This window comes from Panicum virgatum, chromosome 8K (assembly GCF_016808335.1).
Source record: "Panicum virgatum strain AP13 chromosome 8K, P.virgatum_v5, whole genome shotgun sequence".
Taxonomy (NCBI): Eukaryota; Viridiplantae; Streptophyta; class Magnoliopsida; order Poales; family Poaceae; genus Panicum; species Panicum virgatum.
This window is the reverse complement of record NC_053143.1, coordinates 4,643,265-4,653,994: the sequence shown is the minus strand read 5'-3', so window position 1 is coordinate 4,653,994 and position 10,730 is coordinate 4,643,265.

Genomic DNA, 10,730 nt, shown 5'->3' with positions numbered 1-10,730 from the left:
TGGCAACAAACCCTGAGCAACTAATACTCAGCAAGACTTACCCGACCAGTGGGTATAACTTAGCCCACATTCCTAGACATGCAAGGCTTTTGGCTGGTAGTTATTTTGCAGAAAAGCGACTAAAGTAATTCCTTACTTTCATTATTTTAGCCCCAGATTCTATACAAATTAACTCCAATCTAATATTTGCATGAACCAACTATAGCAAACATGGTGGTGCAATCAATAATAATTCAATGTGCCTGTTGACGGTCCTTAAGTGTCATATTTGACCGTCAACTCTGGCAAAGAACAATGCCAAATCAATCACGAAACTAGAGATAAGAGTTTAATACTAATCATTTCCACAAGTTTTGGTAATGACCATTTTCAGGAGACCGTGTCTGCATATGGAGGGAAACCATGCTCAAATGAAGCCAACACTACAATTCAGAGCATGTTACACAAGCATGAGAATTATAGAGCCCACATCCAGAAGCAAATCAGCTCAAGCCCAAGAGAAAACACACTTCCGACAAAGCCAGAATCAGACACAAGGATCCGAAGGCCAAATGACAAGCTTAACCCACTTAACTTTCGGGGAACACCCATATGCCAACACAGGGAGCCCACAGGGAGTCCACAGGCCGAAGATGGGGACTGATGGCCTCAGAAAGGGGCCGGCCGAACCCCTGGGTCGCCCGACCCCTTTCTGGGCTCAATCAGGCCCAACTTTCTCCTGTAGTTCCCTTGTGCATCCCCTACGCAGATCCCAGATGGTACCACCCCGAAAGCTGAGGCGAAGATCCACCCTTAGAGGGCTATATAAGGAGGAGGAGAGCCCCCCATTAACACACCACCATCATGTAGATATTGTGCTCCATTGCAAAGGCGAGGCGCTTCCTAGGCTAGTGCTTAGAGTAGCAGGAGCGTGAGGAGTAGTTCGGAGGGGCGCCGGCCTGTCGGCGCTCTTCTCCAACTTGTACCTCTACGGATGCTGGCTTCCTCTGGTATGAGTAAGTTAGTATTTATGATTCCTGTATTGTATAGTACTTTCGTATGGGTGAGATTAGTTCTATTACTCGCGGGTTCGTCGCTCCGTATTTATATAGAGTGCTGTAGTTTGTTGCGAGATATCAGACGTAGTTAGACTGCAGTAGTAATCAGTAGCATAGGCGTGGTGTCTATGCTAAGGGTTACCTTTGTTTGCCTTATATCCCACGGTCTGTGAGGTAGGCCGCAGGTGGTGACAGCCCTGTTGGTCCTTAGTAGTCCTCCACGTTCGGATATAGCGTAGAGCCGTTGGCCGGAGTCTCCTGACCATTTCAGGGGTAAGCCGGTGCCCGAAGCGAGTCTTACCCGAGAGATCGACCTTTAACTCATCTTTAGTGCTACCGCAGGAATTCTCTCCAGCCTTGCCACTTAATCTTGGTGTGTCCTTGGACCGACTGAGTTAGGAATTAGTGCACACACATTCCCTGTGGATACGATACCCTTGAATACTCACGGGTGAAAGCTACGACGGTATCCGTGCGCTTGCGAATTAATTTTGCATCGTTAAAATACCCAACAAGCTTTCTGGCGCCGTTGCCGGGGAATGGTTGTTGTTCTAACTTCGAACCTATTTGGTCCTCATATATTTTCAAAAACAAAAAAAATCTATTTTCTTTTTCTTTAGCTCTACCTTCACCCCTGCTACCCATTCTACTCTCGTATCTTTTTGCTTTTCTTATCTCTACCTCTACCCCCGCTACCCTTGGAAGGTTATCCTCGTACACACCTTCCGTCCCTTTGGGGTGAGTCTTTAGAGACATCCTCTCTGGACTTAGTTCCTCATCCGGCTACAAGACTCACCCTCATGCCTTACCGATCGAATCGAGTGAAATAAATTCACATTCATATCCTCGAATATCGATCGATGCCAATCAAATCAAGTGAATCAAAGTTCATTTCTTAATCCTTGATTTTGATTGATGACCAATAGAAGTTATGTTCATGCTTCATGAACTTCTATTGGAAGCTTAGGATGGATTGCTTTGCCACCACGTTCATCTTTGATGAAATGCAAAGCTTCCTACCTAAGGAGGGGATGAGTTGAAAGAAACTCATTTCCCTCATGACTGAACTCAGAATCATTCATTTGGCCCATAGAGTTACACATCCTTTTTCACTAGGGGGCCCTGAACATTCTCGAGTTTCTCTATCCGGAGATCAAGCTACTCACTCCATGAGCATGAAGTTTCTTTACAAAACCCATGCTCATCCTTGACATCTCCGTGGTCTTTTGTGCCAAGTCGCTGCGAGTCTTACGATCATCTGAGGGATGGTTGTATTTGGTTTTTCTTATCATAATATTTATGCAGGGCTCGTTGTTGTATTTGTGGACTAACCTTGCAATTTGAACAATGATAAATCCATAAATGGTGGTGAAGCTGGGAATCTCATCAACATTAACAGCTGCAGGATGAATCCCCACGGTCGAGCTTGCGACCATAAACAAAGCACTACCGGGAGATAGCCTGGATAATCTTAAAAAAACAAAAAAAAATTAATAAAATAAAACACTCCTCATTTTTTGATTCAATAAAGTTTAGAATCCCCGGTGTTCAAAACTGGTAGAGTCCTTGTTTGTTTCCACCATTATTTTTCTTTTGAATAAAAGTAGGTACAAGAATAAGTGTGGGGGAGATCTCTCAAAATAACCAAGTGCAAACTCGTTCGAGATCTCTCTCCCAACATGTTGCACAACATCGACAGTCCAACACGCTGAAGACCGGGACAGTTCCCTCTTCTTCCTCTACAAACGAAGGTTTGTGCAACACTACCCTCGAACTCCCTCTTTCTTGAGTTTAAACAAATTGCATGCTGATCACTAAAATTAAACTCAATGAACCTTGCCAATCGCCTTGTGCACTCCATGCGCTTCCATGAATAAACTTGTATACTCTTTTTTCCTTGCATTCTTTCAAGTTCTTGTGAACATATATCCTCATAGGGACCCCATGCTATCTAAGTAATTGACTAATGTGATATGATTGGATGAATGGAACCATGCTCTTCTTTGCAAAGTACTTGGGATTTCTTTTCAAAAAAATCATCAATAGATTGTCTCCTCAAATTAATGAAATCCTACCAAATCCAAAGTTAGATTTTGATGATCAAACCCTCGTACGCAGTTTGACTTTGCTTTGAGTTTTGTCAAATTTTTTGACCCTTGTTAGAGACTTTTCATACTCTCATGATCAAGATCACGCACACGTCCACTCACAAATAGCAAGCATTTCCATCCACTCATAAATAAAACTCCAAGTTCTATCATGACTCTCTCTCCAAGGTTACCATCAAAGATATGGGCTATACAAAAAGAAATAAAAGATGCATACCCAAAGAAGGTATGCCACATGCCCAAAAGGCATGAAAAAAAAAGAGTACCAAGAAAAGAGAAAAGATGCATACCCAAAGAAGGTATGCCACATGTCCACAAGACATGTCGAAAAAAAAGAAGAGAGGAAAAAAATATATAGCCCATGTCCAAGAAAAAAAAATACACAAGGAGAGAGATCATACAAAGGAGTTCAGCAACTACCCACCAAAAATATTCCACACACTTGCACCTCTTGATCAGATTGTATGACTCGTTTCTGCTTGGATCTTGTTTTTGACTTAACAATATAAGCAAAGCAAACATGCCTCTTTGCTCCTGCCCTGAGCTCCACATAAGCCTGATTAGATGATAGGAGAAAAGAAGGCAACAGCTTTACCTTGGTGAGGATCTAAAACGAAACGAGTGATTCGAGAGAACAATTTGAGGAGCAAGACTATTCTTTTGTTTCAAAATATAAAACCCAAGTTTCTAAGTAGGAAGAGCTAGGGACTTGAAGTCTGCATTGTTCCATTCTTCAATTACCTAAGAAAGCAAGGTAGCCACTTCAAAGTTCACAAGACTAGAGGAAGCTTGGAATAACTTGTATGCAGGTTACATCCACGGAGTGGCATCCACCTTAGTCCTTTCCCCTTCACTCGAGGACGAGCAAAAGCTAAGTGTGGGGGTGTTGTTGACGGTCCTTAAGTGTCATATTTGACCGTCAACTCTGGCAAAGAACAATGCCAAATCAATCACCAAACTAGAGATAAGAGTTTAATACTAATCATTTCCACAAGTTTTGGTAATGACCATTTTCAGGAGACCGTGTCTACATATGGAGGGAAACCATGCTCAAATGAAGCCAACACTACAATTCAGAGCATGTTACACAAGCATGAGAATTATAGAGCCCACATCCAGAAGCAAATCAGCTCAAGCCCAAGAGAAAACACACTTCCGACAAAGCCAGAATCAGACACAAGGATCCAAAGGCCAAATGTCAAGCTTAACCCACTTAACTTTCGGGGAACACCCATATGCCAACACAGGGAGCCCACAGGGAGTCCACAGGCCGAAGATGGGGCCTGATGGCCTCAGAAAGGGGCCGGCCGAACCCCTGGGTAGCCCGACCCCTTTCTGGGCTCAATCAGGCCCAACTTTCTCCTGTAGTTCCCTTGTGCATCCCCTACGCCGATCCCAGATGGTACCACCCCGAAAGCTGAGGTGAAGATCCACCCTTAGAGGGCTATATAAGGAGGAGGAGAGCCCCCCATTATTTATACAGAGTGCTGTAGTTTGTTGCGTGATATCATGCGTAGTTAGACTGCAGTAGTAATCAGTAGCGTAGGCGTGGTGTCTATGCTAAGGGTTACCTTCGTTTGCTTTATATCCCACGGTCTGTGAGGTAGGCCGCAGGTTCTGACAGCCTTGTTGGTCCTTAGTAGTCCTTCACGTTCGGATATAGCGTAGAGCCGTTGGCCGGAGTCTCCTGACCATTTCAGGGGTAAGCCGGTGCCCGAAGCGAGTCTTACCCGAGAGATCGACCTTTAACTCATCTTTAGTGCTACCGCAGGAATCCTCTCCATCCTTGCCACTTAATCTTGGTGTGTCCTTGGACCGACTGAGTTAGGTGTTAGTGCACACACATTCCCTGTGGATACCTTACCCTTGAATACTCACAGGAGAAAGCTACGACGATATCCGTGCGCTTGCGGATTAATTTCGCATCGTTAAAATACCCAACAGTGCCCATCATCATGTATATATATGTACTTCACATTCCATTATATCTCTGCGATGCAGCAAAGAGATCAAGACTCTCATAACCGCGAGACACGGCGAACGATTCGATTTAACCTTGCAAGGTGGACCTAACCAACACGGCACGCATAAGCCCCGTCGGACCACACGCACCAACCCTTCCCCTCCCCACCTCGAACTACAGGACCGCCCCACCATCATATGGTCAGCCGAGCTCAATGTGAGACCACCAAAAGTAATACATGCATCCCCATTTCTCCGCAACTACTCGACTACCCCAGGAGGTGAGATGGAGTCATGTACTTTCGAAGCAAGGCAGTACTAGGCTTACCGGTTTCGACTACCTCCTACTCCCGGCATGCGGTTAATACAATTCAATCCCCGATCAGCACTGCCGACAACGACCGGTCCTTAATCGACACAGACGGGACTAAGACAACCTGGAACCCTGTCCTACTGCCATACCTATATATCATCACCATTTCCCATCCGGCCTCAATTTCCATTCATTTCATATCAAATGAAATAAATCCTGTACCGGAACATAAATACATCCTATATTGCGCAAGTAACTGGAAATTACTCGACTTCTAATCATCCTATATCTCGCGAGTGACCAGAAATCACTCGGCTTCTACCGAGAACTATTAAGTGGAGCTTTTGAATATCCAAAAATATGCTGCTATTTACTTCCGAGGTCGAGCTGGACATTGATGAGAACAATATCTTCTTGTGAATTCATCCGCAGATGTCAATGATCTCGATCATGTGGTCTTTGGAGTGTAGTGTCGTGCGTCCCTAGGCCTCAAGGTCATCACTATTGATTACCAGCAAATATCACGGCTTCAATGATGTGTCTTCTCCATTGTTCTTGCTCTACCCAAGGTGTCGGGATTGGAAGATGCTCCTGTGCTTCGTGTTGATGATCCGAACGGTTTCCTTCCTTGATAGCATCACTCGATTAGAAGTATATTGAGCATCCCACTGGAGAAGATAGGTGGTGTTGTGGTTCTTCTAATCTTATTGCCTCCAGCTTTGGTCAACTTCAAATCATCATCTTTTGCGTACACAGCCTTCCAATCATCCTTTGACATCGTCATCACCTTCTTCGTCGGTTGCTACTGCCTCTGTCCTTGTTGAATTCTCCTTCATCCAGTGCAGAACATGTACCAAACTTCTGCTCCATCGCAAGGTACATCAAATTATCTTTCCAACAAGTGGTCATTCACCCCAATTGTACTCCGGATAAAGAAGTTATGCTTGTTTTATTACGGCGCTGCAATCTGTCCAGAGAGATTTCAGAACACGCAGCGTTGAAAGATTTTACCATAACTCTTCACACCAATCTCCAAAGTTGACGGTTCTTGATCCGTTGGAAAGAAGACTTGATGGAGCTTCAAAATAATCTATTATTTGCTCATGGTACTTCTCTGATCTTGGATGAAAAACTCATCACAACAGTAACACTTCATAGATGATGATGATCGCACAATTTTCTTCGCGAGCATGCTTCATACCTATTGCTTGAACAAACAATTCTTCCCAAAAACATTAGTCTTTAAAATTAATTGACACAGCGGCGTACCTTATTTATCATCTTTTGCTTTGGGGAGTGGGGACTCGATAGCGGATGCTGTGCCACTAACAAAAGTTAGCACCTACCACTAAAGAGCGAATCTTGATGTTGTTGCTGTCATGTCGATGTGGACGTTATCGATGTTCCATGTCGAGGCTCCTCAATCATCTTGTTGCCAATTGTTGAAATTTGTTGAAGTGGATTATGGACTTCTCGAAGTCCAAGTTTGGTGTCTAGCTTTTTCCACCTGCTTTCAAGGACACAAACAAGAAAACAAGGGTATATGCAATAATAAAAATTATGGTTAGTCCAAAAACTAGATAGATCGCCCTAGGGTTCGAGTTGCCGATCCCCGACAACGGCGCCAGAAAAGCTTGTTGACGCTCCTTAGCGCCCCAATTTATATACCGCAACCGCACGGGATCGTGTAGCTTTTCCCTTAGAGTATTCCCCCAAGGTTTATCAATTCGTAGATCGACAAAGAACTACCCAAGGTTTTCCATCTAATCTAATGGATCTATCCTAACATGAAGCGTGAATTGCACATATAGAGTAACCTTTAATAGATATGAGTGTTGTGTAAAGGTTGATCTCATCCATGAATATAGGCGTAACCATAGCAAAACCAAAGACATGACTAGGCCTATTGTCATCTAGTTGTAGTTCAAGCTAATGAGCAAATAAATCATGCATCTCAATCAATGGCATCTTTAAATCCAAAATCTCCAATCCGATCCTTCGATACCCCATCTACTAAAGCAACGCCCTGTCACGACGCCCCCCTTTGGACGAAAGCACCCTGAAGCAAGTCGAACCCCCCCTTTGGTAGTTCCGCCATGAACCTCTAGCCACCATGACTACAAGATCATGCTAAGCGATCTATCTCGATAATAGATCTAGGATGAAGCAAACCCAAAGAAAAGAACGAAATCAAAAGAGAGAACATGGTCGCTAAAAGATTTAGAAGACATGATTATCATTACTCACATAATAGATTCATTTGGATCGTCACCACCGAGTACATACCATTGACGACTCCAACTAGCTCATGAACTCCACCATGGCACAACCACGCAAGGAGGCCATGGCGGCTAGGGGCGGCCTAAGCCATCTCCTAGACAACTTCAAAGACTTGCGGCGGCCGTCGTCTCCCTCTGGTCTTGGCCCTAGGTTTTTGTCGAGTTCTGGGTGGATGGATGCCGCGAGTTGAATAAGGTGCGAGCTATTTATAAGCCGAGGAAGCCACCGGTCGAAGGGGAGGCCGAACCGCCTCGGAAACGGGCTAGGCCGGCCGGCTCATGGGCCTAGGCCGGCCGGCCTACCCTCTTTTGGGCCCGCCTCGGTCTCATCTTTCGCGTGTAGACTCCTCGCATCTTCTAGAGTTTATGTCCTTCACGATTGCACCCCTTTGGACGTCGTTATCTTTGAGATATCTTCGAGGAAAGGATAGGATAGAGAATCCTTCCTTAAATCTTCATTTGCTTTGCTTAATCCCGAAGTATCTTGATCTCATCTTCGTGGGCTTGGTCCTTTGGGCTCTCTTGGAGGATGGATGTGCATGAATGGGCTTCGAATCAACATGGGCTTTGGTCCTTCCTTTGGGCTTTGGCCTTCGTCTTTCTCTGTGTTAGCGCTCGATCATGGGCCTCGTCATTTCATGCTCCAAAATAGGCCAAAAACCTGCAAAAACGAAGTTCCTCCAAAATATATGTGCAAGTGTGAAAATGACCAATAATTAGGCCGGGGTTAGGACGGCTAGTGATTTTTATATTAAATTCATGCCATTATCAAGGATAAACATGGGATAAAAGGGGTACTTAAGGAGCGCCAATAATCCCCCACGCTGATTTAATCCTTTACCCGGCCTTGAGATTGAATTTGGGGTGAGGATTTGAAATCCTAGAGTTTGGGAAGGGGAGAGCTCGGGGAGGGCGTGAGTGAGCTGAGTGAGCTGAGTGAACTAATGAGGGGGGGGAGAGAGAGAGAGATTTAAATGATGTGGGCCCAAAATGGTTGAGTCGGGATCAACCGGTCAGACCGGTTGCCCCGACCGGTCAGACCGGTTGCCCCGACCGGTCAGACCGGTCCGGCCCAGCTGATAAGCAAGGTTTTGGTTTAGTGATCTGTCGCGTGAATCGGAACTAATGACCATGATTAACTTGATTACTGAGGGTTAATACCTGGGTGTTACAATCCTACCCCCTAAATGAAATCTCATCCCGAGATTTAATGGAGTTGCTAAATAGAAAGTTAGAAATTGGTGAGTACCTCGATAGGTTTGTAGCAATTCCGGACATTTAGACCGAACAAATTCCTCCGTCTCCCAAGTAGCTTCCCGCTCGGAGTGATTACTCCATTGCACCTTATAGAAGTTGCTAGTGTGATTTCGAGTGACTCGAGTCTTATAATCGACAATTTTGACCGGGTGCTCGGGATACACAAGATCGGGCTCCAATTGTAGCTCCTCTATATCTAAAATCTTGGTGGGAACATGGAGGCATCTTCTGAGCTGAGAGACATGGAATATATTATGAACCGCGGATAAGTGGGCAGGAAGTTCCAGGCGGTATGCCACTTGTCCACACTCTCAATAATAAGGAAAGGCCCAACGTATCGAGGTGCGAGCTTTCCCTTCACACCAAATCGTTGAACCCCTTTCATTGGAGACACCCGCAAATAGACATGATCCCCCACTTGAAACAAGATAGATTGACGTTTCTTATCCGCATAACTATTTTGTCGGGACTTTGCAATCTTTAAATTTTCCTGAATGACCCGAACCTGTTCTTCTGCTTCATTAACCATATCGGGCCCAAAGAAATTTCTCTCCCCAGCTTATGACCAATTTAATGGCGTCCTATATTTCCTTCCATATAAGGCCTCAAAGGGAGCCATTCTGATGCTCTCTTGATAACTATTGTTATATGCAAACTCCGCCAAAGGTAGACATTCATCCCATTTCTGGCTATATGTGAGTACGCAGGCTCTAAGCATGTCTTCTAATATTTGATTTATCCTTTCTGTCTGACAGTCAGTCTGGCGATGATAAGCTGAACTGCGGAGGAGCTGAGTGCCGAGGGCAGCGTGAAAGTGCTCCCAGAACCGGGCAATGAACTGAGTTCCCCGGTCCGAAATAATTGTCTTTGGAATCCCATGAAGACTCACAATACGGTCCATATACAGCTGAGCATATTGCTTTGCCGTATGTGTGGTCTTTACCGGTAGAAAATGGGCTGACTTGGTGAGACGATCCACAATAACCCATATCGAGTCATATCCCTTGAAAGTTTTAGGTAAGCCGACAATGAAATGCATACTGATGTCCTCCCACTTCCAGAAGGGAATACTCAAGGTCTCCGGGAAATTGGTGTCGTTCCCGGTTGCAATTCAATGGCAAATTCCACATTGCGATCTGGTGGCATTCCCGGTAAGTCCTCCGGAAAAACATCGGGGTATTCACACACCACCGGTATTTCTGCCAAACTTTTGCCCTCAGTGTGATTGACATTAGGGGTCAATGATTCATGGCCCTCTAGATGCAGGGTTATAGGACCATGAATGGAAGAATTGATGTGCACCGAATGTGAAAGAGTGTCCAGAAGGACCCCCTGTTCTTCCAGCCAATTCATGCCAAGTATAAGATCCACTTTTGGAGTGGGTAGAACTATAGGGTGTGTGATAATTATTCTACCTTGCAACCGCAGAGGTACCCTTCTGGCAATTTGATTGGTAATCAATTAGCCCCCGGGCGAATGAATATTATACGGACTTGGCATGTTTTCTACCTTCAACCTAAGCCTACATACACCTTCCTTGCTAATAAACATATGTGATGCCTCTGAATCGAATAATACTTTAACGGGTTGACCATTCACTGAGAACATACCCGCCATCACTGGAGTTCCATCTGGGATGCCCTCGAGGGTGGTGTAGTGCACTTGTCCTAACTTGAAATGATCCACTTTGCTCTTCTGATTCTGTTGGCTTGATTGCTAGCCTTGCTTGGGTGGCATCTGACAGTCACGTGCAAAGTGACCAACTTGCCCACAG